General features: G+C 39.4%; 1 pseudogene; it reads right to left on the bottom strand.

Annotated features, from left to right (window-relative positions):
* The window catches only part of LOC103016386 (ferritin light chain-like), a 49,136-nt pseudogene continuing 31,765 nt past the window's right edge, over positions 1-17,371 (bottom strand).

Below are 17,371 nucleotides of genomic sequence, written 5' to 3'. Positions count from 1 at the left end.
TTTAAGGATTTTTTTTTTCCTGTAAAAAGCTTTATTGTTTCCATTTGGGCCAAGGGTTGGGAGAGGCTCCAGCGTGTTAAAAAGGTGCCTACTTGCTGCCGAGAGCTGCTTCAGGCAGCAGCCCTGACACTAGAGGGGCTCCTCAAAGGCCCCTGGACTTTGGAGGCTCCTCGTCGTGCTTGAGGATGAGCCTTTCGAAGAGATACTGGCCCAGCCCAGCCTGGGGGCCAGCCAGCCTGCAGAGCTCAGTCAGGTGGTCGCCCATCTTCTGGATGAGTTTCACCTGCTCATCTAGGACGCGGCCCTCCCGGAAGTCACAGAGGCGGGGCTGTGCGCGGGCAGAACCCAGGGCACGCAGGTCCATGAGGGCCTGATTCAGGTTCTTCTCCATGAACACAGCGGCTTCAGCAGCGTCCTGGGTTTTATGCCACTCCTCTTGGGACGGCTTCTGCACGTCCTGGAAGAGGGCCAGGTGGCTGCACTGGTTTTGCATTTTCAAGGGTCGCTCGGCGCCCTCACGCTGCTCCTCGGCCGATTCGCGGGAAAAGTGGCCCACGCGCTCCAGAGGCACAACGCTTCGTTGGAAATAGAAGCCCAGAGAGAGGTAGGTGTAGGAGGCCTGCGGGTGCATGTTGACCAGGCGGTGGAGGACAGCCTCCACCTGGGTGGAGTCATTCTGAGGAGTCCTGGAGCTCCCGGTTGATGGGTTAATAAGGAGTTAAGCTCAAAAAATGGTGTTGGCCGGGCCTGGTGGCCGAGGGTAGCTGAGTGGCTGATTCCAAAAGTTAAGACTGGAAAAAAGGTTGGAGGGTGGTCAGAGGCTGGGACGAGGGGCGTCCCTGGGTCTATTCCGTCCAAACACGGTTGAAGCAAGAGACAGATCCTCGGGACCACCGAGCACACTGCCTAAGGATTGTTTTTAGGCTTACTACACTGTGGTATTTTTAACTAATGTGGGGAAGACCTGGTGGGAAGTTGAGTAGTAAAATTAATGAAATATTTTTCATACATAATTTCAGTTGAAGGTCATAAAGAATTTGTAGTTTTTCATTTGTGGGTAAATCTACTTCACTTTGGAAACGATAGTGATTATGGAGTGTTTTCAAAGCCATGATACAGTTTAACAATGATTTCATAAGGATTATTTTAAGCTCATCTTGAGCCCATACATTTATTTCAACTTAATTTATATACCCTCTTTTGTAGAGTCTTAAATTTTGTAAAGCAATACAAGGAGTATTGTAGTAGGTAGTATGCAGTAATCAAGGACGGTGTGATACTGGCGTAAGGATCAACAAATAACTCAGTGGGATAGAAGAGAGCCTAGAAACAAATCTACATTTATATGGTCACTTGATTTTTGACAGAGGTAGCAAAGCAATCCAACAGAGAAGGGAAATCTTTTCAACAAATGGAGCCGGAACAGCTAAATATCTCCATGGAAAAAAATGAACCATGATCCCCTACTTCACTAAAATGAATTTGAGATGGATCACAGACCTAAATGTTATAGCTAAAATACAAAGGTTTTTAGAGGAAACAGAGGTGAATATCTTAGGTGACAGAAAACAACCATAAAAGATCAAAATTAGTGTTCATGAAAATTAAAAACTTGTCATTGAAAGATGCTTTTAATAAAAATAGCTAGTATCAAGTGACATTTAAAAATTAACTTTATTCTGGAAAAGGCAAGGCAAGGGGTTTTCCCCTAGAGCCTCTGGAAAGAAACATAGCCCTGCTGACATCTTAGTTTTGGCTCAGTGAGACTCATTTTGGACTCTGACCTCCAAAACTGTAAGAGAATAAATTTATGTTGTTTTAGGCCAAAAAGTAAATAAATAAATATTAGCTTTATAAAATCACTGAGTTAATAGATATAAGGATATTTTCTTATTAATCTAATTCTTATAAAATTCCTTGATAGGTGTTTCCATAGCTTAAGAATGGTTTATTTTATCTGCTTCCTTGATTGCAAATGCATTGTGACCCTTCATGATAATTTCTGCCAGTGAATAAAGAAGTATGACTTATCCTTTTCTGCGTCCTAAGTCATGAAGCTAGTGGGTAGAGAAAATGGAGGAATAAAGAGCAATTCAGAAATACATAAATGTTAGTTATGTGGGAAAAAAATTTTTTTAAAGAAATGTTTAAAAGAAAGTCTGATTTGCTCATTTCACTTTTGCCCTTTCTTTTCTGAAATCTCATGTAATGATTGGGTAGGTGAAGGCACTTCCATTCTGTTTTATGCCTTTTAAAATAGCCAATTCTAAGGGATATACTTCTGCTGTTTTAAACAAAGAAAGCTCACCAACAGCTGCGGTACTGGCTAGTCTCAATTTCATATGTTTAGTTCCCAAGATAGCTGCCCTTTTTCTAGCAGAGAGCAGTCAGCTTGACTGTGTCACTAGAATAGACAAATATTTGTTCTGAGATCATGAACCATGAGGACTTGCTCCTCTGCTTACACTATGATACATACTCCTGTGTGTGCTACAGTGTTACATGCAGATTAATACCTTTAGTTACTAATCCTAGTTGCCTAAAACATTTCAGGATACATTCAGAAATTGCTCTTTTCCTGCAAGAGGATTCTGTTTTTGTTTCAGAAAAAAACATGGCTTTTAAGGTTTTCCCTTAAAAAAAAAAAAAGCAAACTTAAAGATAAGCAAAATAAAATTGAAATTACCCATAGTTCTACCACCAGAGATGACTACATTAACATGTTAGTGTACTTAGTGATCCTTTTTCCCCACATGTTTTTGTATGTTAGTCTCACATGCCCTCTCCACATTCTGAAATAGATTTGTGTAGTATACATTATTTTTAAAGTTGATGACACACAATTTATATTTTTTGTATCATTGACGACTTACTTGCAGGAAACAAACCACTCTAGCTATTTTAAGAGGAATGGGAATTAATATGAGGAATTTTGAAACTACTTAGTTCCTTACAAAATCATTGGAAGGTATGGAGAAATGGGCTCAAGTTTGGGTCCCCAGAAAAGACTCCAGCAAAACATACGCAACTGCTACTACTGCAGCGGCCAAGGGGTTCGCCAGTGGGGTTTCTGACGTTAGAACAGGCTGCAGACGTGGTGTTCTGGGAGTGTGGACCTGCCACACTGTCTGCAGGCACCCAGTGACCAGACACGGGAAAGCAGAAAACTGCCACCTCTCCCCGGCTGCACATGCCGTGGAGATGGCTTCTGCCTTACTTGTCACTTCCAAGTCTTACGTTAGGTTTTCTGCAAAGGAAGTCTGGGAAATTGTTTTTTTTTCTTTTTTAACATCTTTATTAGAGTATAAATGCTTTACATTGGTGTGTTAGTTTCTGCTTTATAACAAAGTGAATCAGTTATACATATACATGTATCCCCATATCCCCTCCCTCTTGCGTCTCCCTCCCATCCTCCCTATCCCAGCCCTCTAGGTGGTCACAAAGCACAGAGCTGATCTCCCTGTGCTATGCGGCTGCTTCCCACTAGCGATCCATTTTACGTTTGGTAGCGTATGGAAATTGGTTTTTAACTCTTCAGTCTGCAGAGTAGGAAGGCACTCCAAGGATGGAGGATGAGGTCGATGTGGGTGCTGTGTGCAAACCCACTTCACACACTACTACGTTCTTCCACCGCAAAACAATTTCTCCTTTTCACATAAGTAATACGTGTTTATTTTAGAGAAATGAGAAAATACAGAGAAGAAAAAATATATAAAAATCAAATCTAATCCCGTTACCGAGAGATAATCAGTGTTGGTATTCTGATGTAGATCTCTCCAGAGAATGTGTTTACACTCACACATGTAATAGATATTTTCTTTTTCTGAAGATGGGATTATGTTGCATGCTATTTCGCCCTAAACTTCTTTTCATATTAATAATTATGCTTATATCACATCTTTTTTAAATGGCTGCTTAGAATTCCGTTATATAAATATGCTTTAATGTATTTAACAAGCCTCCTATTGGGGCTTGTAAGGAATAAAGCATAGAAACGGGCAAACTGGATAGTTCAGTTTTTAGGGGGGAATTTTATTTTTTAAGGTAAAGTGAATTCCTAGATCAGGCAAGCATACATGTTCTTTAATTTGTTATTTTCCTTAGCGCATAGTTACTGGCACTAAATCCAGTGACTGACCCAACTAAAGAGTCACCACTTTAAGCATACCTAGTCCTTTTGTTTTTGACTTGATATGTTAACATCTTGACATACCTTTCAAGATATGGTAATATCTTTGGTTAATTTATTCTTTGGTAATTTATTCAACATACCTGAGTTGTTCTAGATGCTGGAGGTATAGTGGTGAATGAGATAAAGCCCCACCCTCACGGTGAGACAAGTAATAGACAAGCCTGTCTAATGTAATTTTTCAAGTAGCAGTGAGAACTGTAAAAAGAAACTGGGACAGAAGGATGGAGGGAGCTGAGGTTTGATAGGATGGCAATGGAAAGTCCCTTTAAGGAGATGATATTTAAGCAGAGACCTGAATGAAGAGAATTTTCTTTCTGAAGTACTGACTCAGCAATATGAAAGTGAATCACATACTGGCAGAACCAACATGTAATAATTCAGAATATTAATTTGCAGTAATGTTTGATGACAGTTGACTTGGGGTGTCAATATGAAAATAGATTGAATAAAAGTTACATTTAGAAAATGTAGGTCCTAGAAAAGGCTAGGACCACTGGCCTATCCTTTTTAGGCTATCTAGATATTTTACATGATAAACTTCTCTAACCCTTTCTTGTAGCAATAATAATATAGTATTGACTAAACCATAATTCCAGTGGTAAAAGCCTCATGCAAGTGTATTTTTAAAAACAATTTGATATACATATGATTAAAGATGTAAACATTAAAACTAAAACAAATGAAATTACTACAAAAAAATGGGAGAATATTTTATTATTTGGGGGAAGGGAAAAGCCTCTAAGCAAGAAATAAAACATTAAAAAAAATAGAAAAAGAGAATCCAGAGTGAAATGCTTGATTCTATAAAAATTTCTGTACAATAACATACCTTATTAAAGACAGCAAGCCAACAAAATCTTAACCATAAAAAATGTAATATGTATATTAGAAGTATAATATCTAATATACAGAGAGCTCTTATAAAAAAAAAAAAGGAAAAAGGAAAAGGTTACCCAGGAGAAAAATTGGCTAGTGATAAGAACAAGCAATTCACAGAAGAAATTGAAATGGTTAGTGACATTATAAAAGATAGTAAATCTCACTAGTGATTAAGAAAATGAAAGTTAAAATAATAAAGGGATGACCTTTTCCTGTCAGATTATGAAGAAGTTAAAGTGATTGCAAATGGCCGTTTTACAATGTGCACGGAAGTAGGGCAGGTTCCTGGAACAGTGGTAGAAGCCTTTTTGAAAAGCAATTTGGCAATTGTCAATATTCAATGGTCTGTATCCTTCACAACAATTTCACTCCAAAAACCACATTACAGATGTATTCAGACACCTATACAGAGACATGTATAAGAAAATTCTTTGTAGCATTATTTGTCATAGCAAGTAATTGGAGACATCCTAGAAACACAGCAATAGGGAACGGGTAAATGAGTTATAGTATGTTGGAATACTGTGCAATCACTGAAAAGAAGGAGGTGAATTTCTATGTATTAACATGGAAAGATGTTTGATATATCTTTGAGGAAAAAGTAAGTTGCATTATAGTGGTGTAGATTTTCTGAAAAAAAAATCTTACATGGATATATAAGAATAAAAAATATTTTAAAGTATCACACCAAACTCTTAATAGTTACTAGTCTAGGAGCTTAGAACTTTAAGGGTGAAGTGGGGAATTTTCCATTTTAAATGTATAGGTTTCTGAAATAATTGAATTTTTCCTATGAGAATATATTAATTTTATATTCTAAATAATATGTAAATAAACTGTATCAGTAAATTAGCTAATTATTCTCATAACAAAAGTATTGGCAGGATTTTTTTTTCAATAAGATGCTCCCTAAGTGCAGTTAAGCACGAACAAAACATAAACAAATGCAGTTTCTATACATATATACACACATATACATATATAAAACACATATATTTGAAATAAATGTATTCATTGTGCAATCTAAGGCATGCCTAGAATGCCTTCTGAGCAATAATAATACAGCTGATTATGGAGTACTCCCCACTGGTGGCCATTCCCCTAGCATTTTAACTATATTATTCTATTTTACTTTCTTCCTCCTAACTATTATTTTTTTTCCTTTGAATCAAACCATCTACAGTCTGGCTACTCCAAGTGTGGCCCACAGACCAGCAGCACCAGCAGCACCTGGGAACTTGTAAGAAATGCAGACTCTCCTTGCCTCAGACCAATGGAATCAGAATCTGCATTTTAACAAGGTGCCCAGTTGATTCCTATGCACACTAAAATTTAACAAGCACAGCCTCACCTGTTATTTTTATATTTACAGAAATAAGTATTGTTTTCCTAATCAGCGGGCATTGGGCTTTATTTGCTGCACTTGAGAAATTGGTTTTAGGATTTTTACAGTTTCTGTAGCAAAATGCGAAAGTGCAGTCGATTAGAAAATTTATTAGGAATAAAATGCGAAACCGTTCACAATGTGCCAGGCACTGTCCTAAGTATTTTTACGTAGTAACTCTAATCCCCACATGATAGGAAGTAAATCCTATTATCTCCATTATTCAGATGAGGACACTAAATCGCTAAGATAGTTACTTGGTCAAGTTCACACAGCTAGTAAGGAGTAGACCTAGGATTCAAACTTGAGCTGAGGCTCCTGAATTCATATTCCTTTCCTTTCCTTCTTTCCTTCTCTCCCCCACTCCCTCTCCCCTTCCTCCCTCTCTCTCTTCCTTTTTACCTCTCTTCATTTCTCCCTTCCCTCTCTTTCCCCTTCTGCCTCCCTTCCTCCTTTCCTCCCACCCACTCTTCCTCCCAACCACCCTTCCTTCTCCTCTCCCTCCTTCCCTCTTCCTTCCTCCCCGTCCCCCATTCTTAGAGGTGAAAGTTGCATTATCACAAAATCATACAGTGGAAGCACGCACATGAGAAAACTCTCTCTGGATTGATGAGAAGCTTTGCAGGAGACACTGTTGACCTTGGCTGAGTTATTAAGAAATGCACACAGCAAGTGGTAAACATGAGCTCTGGGCCTGGTAATTATAATGATTCTGATTAGAGACTAACTACCTATCCAGGCTGGGCCCCCTGGGCTGTGTCTCCTAGTGAGGTTACCAAAGTTCAAGATCTGCCCATTAAGCTTATGATTTGAGGCGTTGCGAGTATACTCACTGAAGGTGATAAGGACATTGGATATTTGAGACAATTTAATAAAACTTGCAGGAGACTAATGTGCGCCTAAAAGACAGTTTATTAATTTACTTTATAATTATAACTGCCAAGTGGGCCAAATATTCCTAATGGCCTATCAATACATTTTCTCCCTGGTAAATGAACTTACCAGGGAAACCGAATTAAGGCCAGAAGGTTGGTTGACTATAGAAGTGATCAGAAAGAAAATTATTTGTTTTTTTAGAGATACTGGCTGTCATAACCTGGGACATGTTTTGTCATACTTGACATCAACCAAATCTGCCTGGTTTACTACACACCTCCTTGGTCAAAATGTTACTATATCCTTTTCCTATACATTGCTAGGGACACAATGACAAAATTGTAAACTCCATAATTATCACTGGTTGATATTTTCCTACTTCCCTTCTCATATCATACGTTTTCAAATATGTTGTAATTTAAGTTTATTTCATTTCAATTTTATTCTAATCTGGCTTCTTAATGACATCTAGAGGGGCTCCTTAATTTAATTTTTTAAACTGTCTCCAAATAAAGGGACTGTTTCCTAAAACCTATGTAACGCCTATGTACGAGGAATCAGTGTTTATATTCTAATATTGCCAACATGACCTTTCATTTTGTGTGTCTGTTCGCCCCTTTTTTGTCTTTTTTATTGAAGTAGAACATACATATAATGAAGTAATTAAAGTATACAAATCTTAAGTGTACAGCTCAATGAGCTGTTTTTTTAAATACTTATTTTTTGGCTGTGTCGGGTCTTAGTTGTGGCATGCGGGATCTTTCGTTGCAGCATGCAGGCTTCTCTCTAGTTGTAACGTGTGGGCTCAGTAGTTGCGGCACTTGGGTTTAGTTGCCCCGCGGTACGTGGGATCTTAGTTCCCCTGGCCTGCATTGCAAGACAGATTCTTAACCCTCGGACCACCAGGGAAGTCCCCAACATGACCTTTCTTAATATCACATTCGTGAAATAGTCTATATCTAATTTACACATTTGGAATGCTCTGCACACTTATTATGAGGTGGAAAGTTTTTCTCTCAGAGCACACAGGACTGTTATTGGAGAAGTTGTTTTGTTAATACCGTGAACATCTTGGGTGATGCAGCTACTTTTTCAAATTTTAGGGCAAAATTTACTTGAATTAGTATTTGCAGTCAAAAACAGTGGTGTGTCCATTTAGTAACCTCTTTATATCTTCTGTGAGTCATTTGTTCACTCCAGCCTCTACTGCCATTCTAAGAACTGTGCATACTTGCTGCCTTTCTTAAAGCTGGTAAACACAACTTCACAGTTAAAACACTGACCTTTCTGCATACAATTTTATTCTCAGATTCTAACCCCCTGGTGCAAATTGTTACAGGCTACTGGATTTGGACTTGGACTTGGGACACCTAGGATTCTAGTCCTGCTATACTACTAACTATTGTGTGATCTTGACCTATATTCTGTTGTCTGCTGAAATGTACTTTGTCCTTTGTTATAAATTTTAAGTAGCACTTACGGGGCAAACAGATGGCTTTCATATCTGTTTATACAACTAACCCTTAAAACAAATATTGCTCTATTAAAGCTTCATTATATTAGACACACACACTTCTGGCCCTCTTTCGCTCTCTCTCATGGTTGAGTCTAAACGTAAGAAATCAAGCCTATGAGTATAAGCTATATAAACCATGTATTCTGACACAGCATCTCCAATTTGACATCTAGTCGTTTGTATACACCATCTTTATAGCTTCTTTCCAAATGTATTCACCGAAAGGAAAATCAACTGCTTTCTGGATATGTCTTTAAATAAATGCAGACAATTCTGGGGCCCTGGATAGAAATACCATTTAAAAAATGTTGAAGTCTGTATTTCAGCATCAGTAAATGTCAGGACAGAAGCCCTATTATAACTATCACATGATGGTATTATAATAGAAGAATCAAGACTGGAAACAGGTTTTACCATCTGCTTGTCCATTCATTGGCTCATTCAATCTGAGGTTCACTGCTTTATTGGGAAAACATGGATGAAGAGACATGGTCTTGCTTTGTAGGCTTGGGCTGGGTTTTACTATTGTGAGATTATAATAGTCACTGGTGATAACTTCCCCAAAGAGCAGGGACAACATTATGATAAGTAACTATTACCCGTCCATTAGACAAAAAAGTCTAAAATAAGTCTAGTTACTGCCTCACATGCCATAATAATATTTATGTATTTTGAACAAATGTTTATGAGAATCAACTCCCACTTGAGATACCAACTTACTATTATATATTGTGGTCACGGTGTAAACATTCCTGTCAACATTTTTCTTTTTTCAGATTCGGTAACAACTTATTTTGGGGTGAGGGGGAGGAAACAAGGGGAGAAGAGTGAACAGAGGTGTTAGCTGCTTTTCAGTCTAAGTTCAAGATAAATGATAAGTAACGATGGTGACTTGTAAATTCTATCAGCATTTGGGGGCTGGAGAGGTGCATCTCAGGAACTAGGGAATTAGGGAAATAAGACTGCGTTCTGAAAGCTAAATTGTAAAGTCAACACATAACAGAATATAAAAGTAGACAGTCCCTAGAATGAGGCAGACTGCTTCCATGCCATTTGGACGTGACTGTAACCCAAAGGTCACAGACTTATGCCTGCAGATCCAGGCAGGGCATATAAAGGAGTGAAGCTGACCAGGTTTAACATACTGAACACGAAGTGATAGTCTTCACTTTCACAAAAATATGTGCTTTCCTTTACTTTTCTTTGACATATAGGCCCCTCTTTGTCCAGTTTCCTTTTTTCTCTCATCGGCAAGATAGAACAACACATATTTTATTTTTCTCTCAAGTTTACTCTGAGAGGGAGAAAAAAAGAACACATACAGATTAATGGCAAGTGACACGTGGCCAGACTGGCAGAGTTCTCAGTGAACAGGAGAATACACACCTTATCTAACAGGAGCAGCTATTCCTCAGCTGTAGCTGATTGTTTCCAGGTAAACATAGGGGCCATTATTGCCAGATATTCCTGTTTTTTGAAAGAAGTCCCCAAACCAGGATTTATTGAAATTTCTCAATTTGTAAATGTCGGCTTCACTTTCTTTAAAACACCACAGGCCAAACAAAAACCAACTGTGGGCTGAATTTGACCCAAAGTCTCCACTTTACAACCTCTGCTATAACATAATTGAATATATTGATATTTTATGAACATAGCTAAAGCCAGAAGGAGTTAGTAAAAAAGGGATGGCCAACTGTAGACCTGCAAATGTAATAGAGTCATAGTATCTATTGAAGTGCATCCAGAGGAAGAGTCTTACCCATTAAATGCCTGGGTATTTCTGATCTCAATGCTCAGATATTTCCAATGTTAAACCCACCTTGCATTTCTTGGATAAACCTAATTTGATGCTGCTATAGTATGTGGGTTTATGTACGACTAGATTCTGTTTGCAAATATTTTGTCTCGGATTTTTGCCTCTATGTCTGAGTAATATTGGACTTCATTTTACCTTTCTCATACTACTTTGCTTGGATTTGGATGATAAGGTTTTGCTGCCACATAATAAGTCTGATTATTCCAATTTCTGAAGTCTTAGTGGATCTGTTTTTCATTTTGTGGTTTCTGTTAGTTCTTGCTCAAGTTGTGTGTGTGCATATGTGTGTGTGTGTGTGTTTGCATGCACACACATGTGTGTTCCTTAGCTCATTGTTTTTGAAAAGTTAGTTCTGGAGTATGAGACTGTGCAAGGACTGATTTTAAGTATGTGTAATCCTTTGGAGTCCAAATGTTTTTTGTGGGAAGCATTTCCAAATGAATTCTTATTTTCTGGAAGACAGGGCTTTGATTTCTATTCCTGTTGACCTGGGAGGCTGTAAAAATGAAAGTTAACATTTTCAGAGTCTGACAGATGTCTAAAGAGCAAAAGCATCTTTCAGGGGCTCTTTTGTCTCTTGAGTTGTTCTTTTCTCTTTTCTTCGGTGTAGTAATTCCTTACTACCTTGTTGGTACTTTGATCATTTCATCTGTTGTTTTTTGTTTAAAGTTGTTGTAAGCAGGAGATTTAGTCACTACCAGGACGGCATTACTAGACAATGGAGTTCCTTCTCTGTTCATTTCTACATGTAAAAACTGTCAAGAGTTACTTGTAGAGTTCTTATTTATTTATTTATTTATTTACTTACTTATTTATGGCGTGTTGGGTCTTCGTTTCTGTGCGAGGGCTTTCTCTAGTTGCGGCAAGCGGGGGCCACTCTTCATCGTGGTGCGCGGGCCTCTCACTATTGCAGCCTCTCTTGTTGCGGAGCACAGGCTCCAGATGCACAGGCTCAGTAGTTGTGGCTCACTGGCCCAGTTGCTCTGCGGCATGTGGGATCTTCCCAGACCAGGGCTCGAACCCGTGTGCCCTACATTGGCAGGCAGATTCTCAACCACTGCGCCACCAGGGAAGCCCTAGAGTTCTTTTTTTAAAATTTAAATATAATTGACATACAACATTATATTAGTTTCAAGTGTACAACATAGTGATTCGACATTTACATACATTACGAGATGATCACCATGCTAAGACTAGTTATCTGTCACCCTTTAGTATTATTGACGATATTACCTATTTTGTATATTGCATCCCTGTGACTTTATTATAATTGGAAGTTTGTGCCTCTTAATCCCCTTCACCTGTTTTGTCCACCCCTAATGCCCTCCCCTATCATGAGCAACAGTTTGTTCTCTGTCTCCATGAGTCTTTTTCTGTTTGGTTTTGTTTGTTTGTTTTGTTTTTTAGGTTCTGACTAGTAGTTCTTAATTATTAAAAGAAATTGAATAAATATATAAGAATATATGTAGTTCTTATCTTTCCCATGTTCTTTGATTACTAGTGGAGTATATGCTTGTGTATGTTTAATGACCGTTTGTATTTCTTAGCCAGTGAAATATGCACCTGTCATGTATTTAGTCCATTTTTTCTATTGATGTGTTAATATTTTTAAAGTTAATGTTATTAATTTGTGGGACTTCCCTGGCGGTCCAATCGTTGGGACTTAGTGCTTCCATTGCAGGGCGCACGGGTTCAACCCCTGGTCAGGGAACTAAGATCCCGCATGCCGCAGGGCATGGCCCCCCACCAAAAAAAAGTTAATGTTATTAATTTGTAATAGCTTTTTAGATATTAAGAAATGTTAGTTTCTAAAGAAAGCTGAAATCTTATTTCTAGAGCTTCGCCACCATCAGGCTATTCCATCAATAAAAAGGAGGAATATTGGTATGGATGGCTTAAGGCTAATGATATTTGTCTCATTATAGTGCTGGAGACAGTGTCTTCTGGATCAAGTAGTTTAATAAATATTTATTGACCATACTAAGTGTGAGGTACTTAATGAGGTTCTGGCTATGTAATGGGAAAAACAACAGACATCACCTTTGTCTTCATGAAGTTTACTCTCTAGTGAGGTTGAGAAACATGAACCAGATAGCCACAAATATATGATTATGAACCAGTATAAGTGCTATGAAAGTAAAGGTTCCTGTGAGATTATAATAGATCATAGGAGACCTGACCTATGGTGGGGGGAGAGGGGGAGTTTGAGCTGAAATTTGAAGAGGAGGGAGTTAAGCAGACAAACCTGGGGGTTGTGTGCGGCGGGACGTATCCCAGGCAGGAGGAAGTATGACGGCTGTGAGATGGGACCGAGTTGAGGAAGGTTTAGAAATGTGGAAGTATGCCTGGAGCCACAGAGCAAATGCATGTGTTGAGTTTGGTGAGCTAGCAGTAGTAGTAACTGTGCAGATTTTTGTGAGTTACACCAAGGAGTTTGGTCTTCAAACTAAGATGAATAGAAGCCATTAAAGGGATTTAAGCAGGAGAATGATGTGGTCATCATGTTGGGTTCTTCCCCAACTGGAGGTGACTCTGGTCCACTTACGTCTCCATCTGTTTCTCTTTGGTGACATCTCCCTGCCATGGTTGAGTTACGAATAAGGTGTCTTCCGACTCATGGCTTTCAGCTTCCCTATTCTTCCCACAGTTATCACATTCTGCCCCCACAGAAGGGTGGGCTCTCTTCGGAAACAGGTTACCCTATTTCCTGTGGAGTCTGGGAGCACACTTCCTATCAGCCACAGGAGCCCGTAATGGTATCCAGGAAAAATCCAGGTTCCTGCATGAGCCACTGGGCAAACGATGGATGCAGTGTTCTGGTACCCTTCCTCTGCCTCCCCACCTGCTACTCACACATCCTCACTGCATCAGCGTCTACATCCAGTTCCCTCCCACACACATAATAAGCAGGTAGCAAGGCTTTCACTCTGTTAGGATGAGATGGGAAAAGAAGATTCTACGACTCTTAAGGAAAATAACATTGCTTCTCCTCGCATGCTCTTCTATTTTCTTTGTTAGACCCCTCCATTCTCACAGGGTCAGTGCAGAGATCTGTGTATAGATGACTCCCAAGGTCTAGGTTCTCTCCCAGGTGCCTGTTCAACCACCTGCTGAACTTCTCCATCTAGACATTCTTCTGTAATCCTGAAGCCATCATGGCTGAAAATACACTCGCATCTTCCTTCCTGACTTACCTGTTCCCTTACTGGTAACTAGACACCCCAAATGAAATGTAGTAGTCATCTCTGAGTTCCCTTTACCTTCTCCTCCTACATGCTGTGGCGGTCTTGTGAAGCTAGCTCACCTCTGTAATGACACATCAGCACTGCTTTGCATTTCCATGCTACCACCCTGACACTGGCAGGGTCATTTTTAAAGCTTTAAGATTCCCTCCTTCCCTGGACCTTACTCAAATTAAAAGCTACTCCAAACCCTAACACATAAGGCTTAACTTGCATGTCGAAATTTTAAAAATAATTTACTAGAGTGGATGAATGCAAAATTCGGTAAGTATTCACTGAGGGTGAACTTTTTCTTTTCTTGCTACCTCGCCTTTACTGTTGCCCTAAGTTTATTGTTAGTGAAAAGAGTTCAGCATACCCAGAGTAACACAAATATTTTGTTAGTGAAAAGAGGTCCGCCTTACCCAGACAAATACGAATATTTTGCTTTTTGATTCTATTAATGCATATATTTCCCTTTGATTTACTTCTTCTCTTCTTGAAATTCATCTTCCCCAGTCATAACTCTTTTCTCCTCAGGAAAATTGAAATGCTCTCTCCCACGTACCAAAGAAATAAACTATCCAGACTGTTCATGTGGTGTGTGGCAGCTTAACAGTTTGGGCAGAGTCTACCTTTTAAACCGTTTCCCCCTCTACTTCGTGTGCCTCACGTTCCAGTCAAGTTGGACCTACTAGTTCCCAAATGCACCCCTTTTTATTCTTCCTTTAAGCTTTGCTCACGCTGATTCCCTCTGACTAGAATCCCTTCTCTGACTAGAATCCCTTCTCCCCCCGTATTTCTTAGAGAAATTCTAGTTATTTTTCAGAGTGCATGTCAAATATTTTCTTCTTCATCAATTCCTTGCCTTCAAGAACGAGCAAACAGAATCAGCGAAGCTAATGCTCTCCTCAGATCCCATATAATACTTGAGGTCTCTCTGTTGGCAGTGGGTACATTGTACATTGTATCAGAGTTTATATATGACTTTTTTCAAAAGCGTAGGCCAGATTCTCAACACATGTTATTGCTGTACTGATAGGCACACATAGTATTTTCTTAGATGCATTGCTGTTTATATAAAGACAGTCCCTAGCGTTCCTCTGTATAGTCAGTCTTCCTAATTATTTCTGGTCAGTCATTTGGAACTCAGAATGCAGCTTCCTTTTGAAGGAATCTTCTAAATAGAAGTTATGCTCTCAAAAGCCTATTTGATCCTTAAAATGATAAAGACATACAAAGCTAAACCACGGTGCATAATAATGTTTCGATAGGGAAATGAATTCAGATTTCCAATATGGGACTTTTCTCATCTCCCAGCCTTGATACAGGAGAAGTGGAGACACCCCCTGTTCCAATAAACTAGTGTTGATACCTCTGCCCTGGGGCAGAACTCCAGAGTGAAGGGGCAGAAAGGGTCCTAGGGTGGGAGGAACCCTGAGGTTATGGTATGAATGGTATTTGAAGGGAAGGAGGAGGTGAAGCCACATGTAGGGCCTCTTCTTTTTCCTTCCCTCTCCCTCTTGTTCTCATTCCATGAACCCTGTAGATTCATGACTATTTATAACTAACTGGAAGAGATCCCAGTGATCACCCACCAATGATCACTCCACCCCCAATTTGAAAAGGGAACCCAAAGTGAACGAGTTCAGTAGCCTTGGGAGTGACTGGTACAGACATGGTAGCCCAGATCTTTAATTCGTCTTTGATGTCTACTCAGACTTTCCACTTTTGCTGGGACTAGATAGTATTCTATTTCCTTGGGCTCAAAAGGCCCTGCTCTCTGACTGTGGGCAAACGACCGAGTCTTACCAATACTAGAGAATCCATTAGGCAACCTAAGTCTTGCCAAAAAGGGCATCATAAAATGAGAAAAACATTAAGAAATAACGTTGTGTGGAAAATCAGAGCATTGTGGGCTTTCTTTACATGTGTCTTATGATAGGGTATTGCTGGGGTGTGGGGAAGGCACCGTAAACGTTCCATTGTTCCAGGATCTAAAGATCTGGCCTGGTCCCTGTCAAGCCAGTGATCCACTGTGGGCTCCGGTATACACTGACGCAAGTGAGTCTACACCTGCTTTCTTATCCTTCAGTCCAATCAGAGAGGTTCATGTTCCTCATTTTCTCTAAAGCCGGCCTTTTCCCTTGTATGTCTGTTTGTAATTGATATTTGATTAGACGTCTGCCTCTCTATGTTTTAAAATTATAAACAGGACATGTCTTCTTTCCACCCTTTATTTTTTATGGTGATTATTAACAAAGTGAGTTCCCAGTTTACAAGATACTAACTCCAATGTTGAATTACTGGGCTGGTCTCTGTCTGCATACAGGTGCTAATGAATGACAACCACAGATGAGGATAAGACATTTTCCCGTCCAAGGTCTGCTCTCCCATCCAAGATGCTGTACGATGCAGGCCCCTCATACTACTTACAAACTGAGGTGGATGAGAACTGTAGTCTTTGGATCAAACAAGCAAAAGAAACTCTTAAAAAACTCCATGCCCTGCTAGCAACAAGTGGTAAATGGTTGGATGGTGATAAAAAGAACAAAGGAAGTTTATAAGTTTACCAAGACTCAAAACCAAAGGTGTCCCAGATAGTTGTTGGAATGCAAATGAAGCTGGGTTCTAACTTTTTCTAAACTTGAACTCTGATTTAGGCTTTCCATTTCTTCCCACTTATTTTAAATTCTGCTAACCAGACTCTTCTCTTTCCACATGCTGTCCAATTTCAGATTAAGGGGCTGCTGCTTCTATGTTTATAAAAATATTGAATTCCTTCCTTAGGAGAGGCTTGCCAGTACCCAGCAGATTAGGGGCTGTGAGTGAGATTAATTTCCATTTTATCAAGCAACCCAGAATCGATCCTTGGGTTCCCCTTATCACTTTCCTTCTATTCCTTTTTTTTTTTAAACCAAAAATGATAAGTGGAGAGTATTTTTTCATCTGTCCTATAATACATTTTTCTCTTCTTTTTCTCTCTGTTTCTGCTTAACACTCGAATCTCTTTGCCAACAATTACAGAGCTGCCCCAACTCTCAAACCACCCCTCCTCCCACCACCCAGGGCTGGGTGAGAATCTGTGAACCTGGGACCTGTCCGGGGTGGAGCAATTTCCAGAGCCCGTCTGTTTTAGGGAGAATGAGAGTCCCTCTCCTTGCTGGAGAGAAGAAAGTGGGTTTTGAGGAGACTGGGAGTGTTTCCGTAGCAAACCAGCTGCTAAGTGTTAACTAAAGTCTCCTGGTAATTAGCAACATTGTTTATAGCATGTACATATATAGATGTACTGTGCTCATCTCTGAGGAATTCAGTAGGTTTTCCAAAATCATCCCATTTTTATCATTTTAAATATTTTTGAAGTCTCTCTTTGACTTGTGAGATGGGAGAATAATCATTTTTTCAGCACACTTTATGAATGGACAAAACAGAGAAAGGCACGTTTACATCACTTTCTCAAGGTTATGCAAAGACGTGTAAAGCAGAG

This window comes from Balaenoptera acutorostrata, chromosome 1 (assembly GCF_949987535.1).
Source record: "Balaenoptera acutorostrata chromosome 1, mBalAcu1.1, whole genome shotgun sequence".
In the NCBI taxonomy this organism is placed as follows: Eukaryota; Metazoa; Chordata; class Mammalia; order Artiodactyla; family Balaenopteridae; genus Balaenoptera; species Balaenoptera acutorostrata.
The sequence above is the reverse complement of the archived record's forward strand: the minus strand, read 5'-3'. Positions and strand labels throughout refer to the sequence as shown.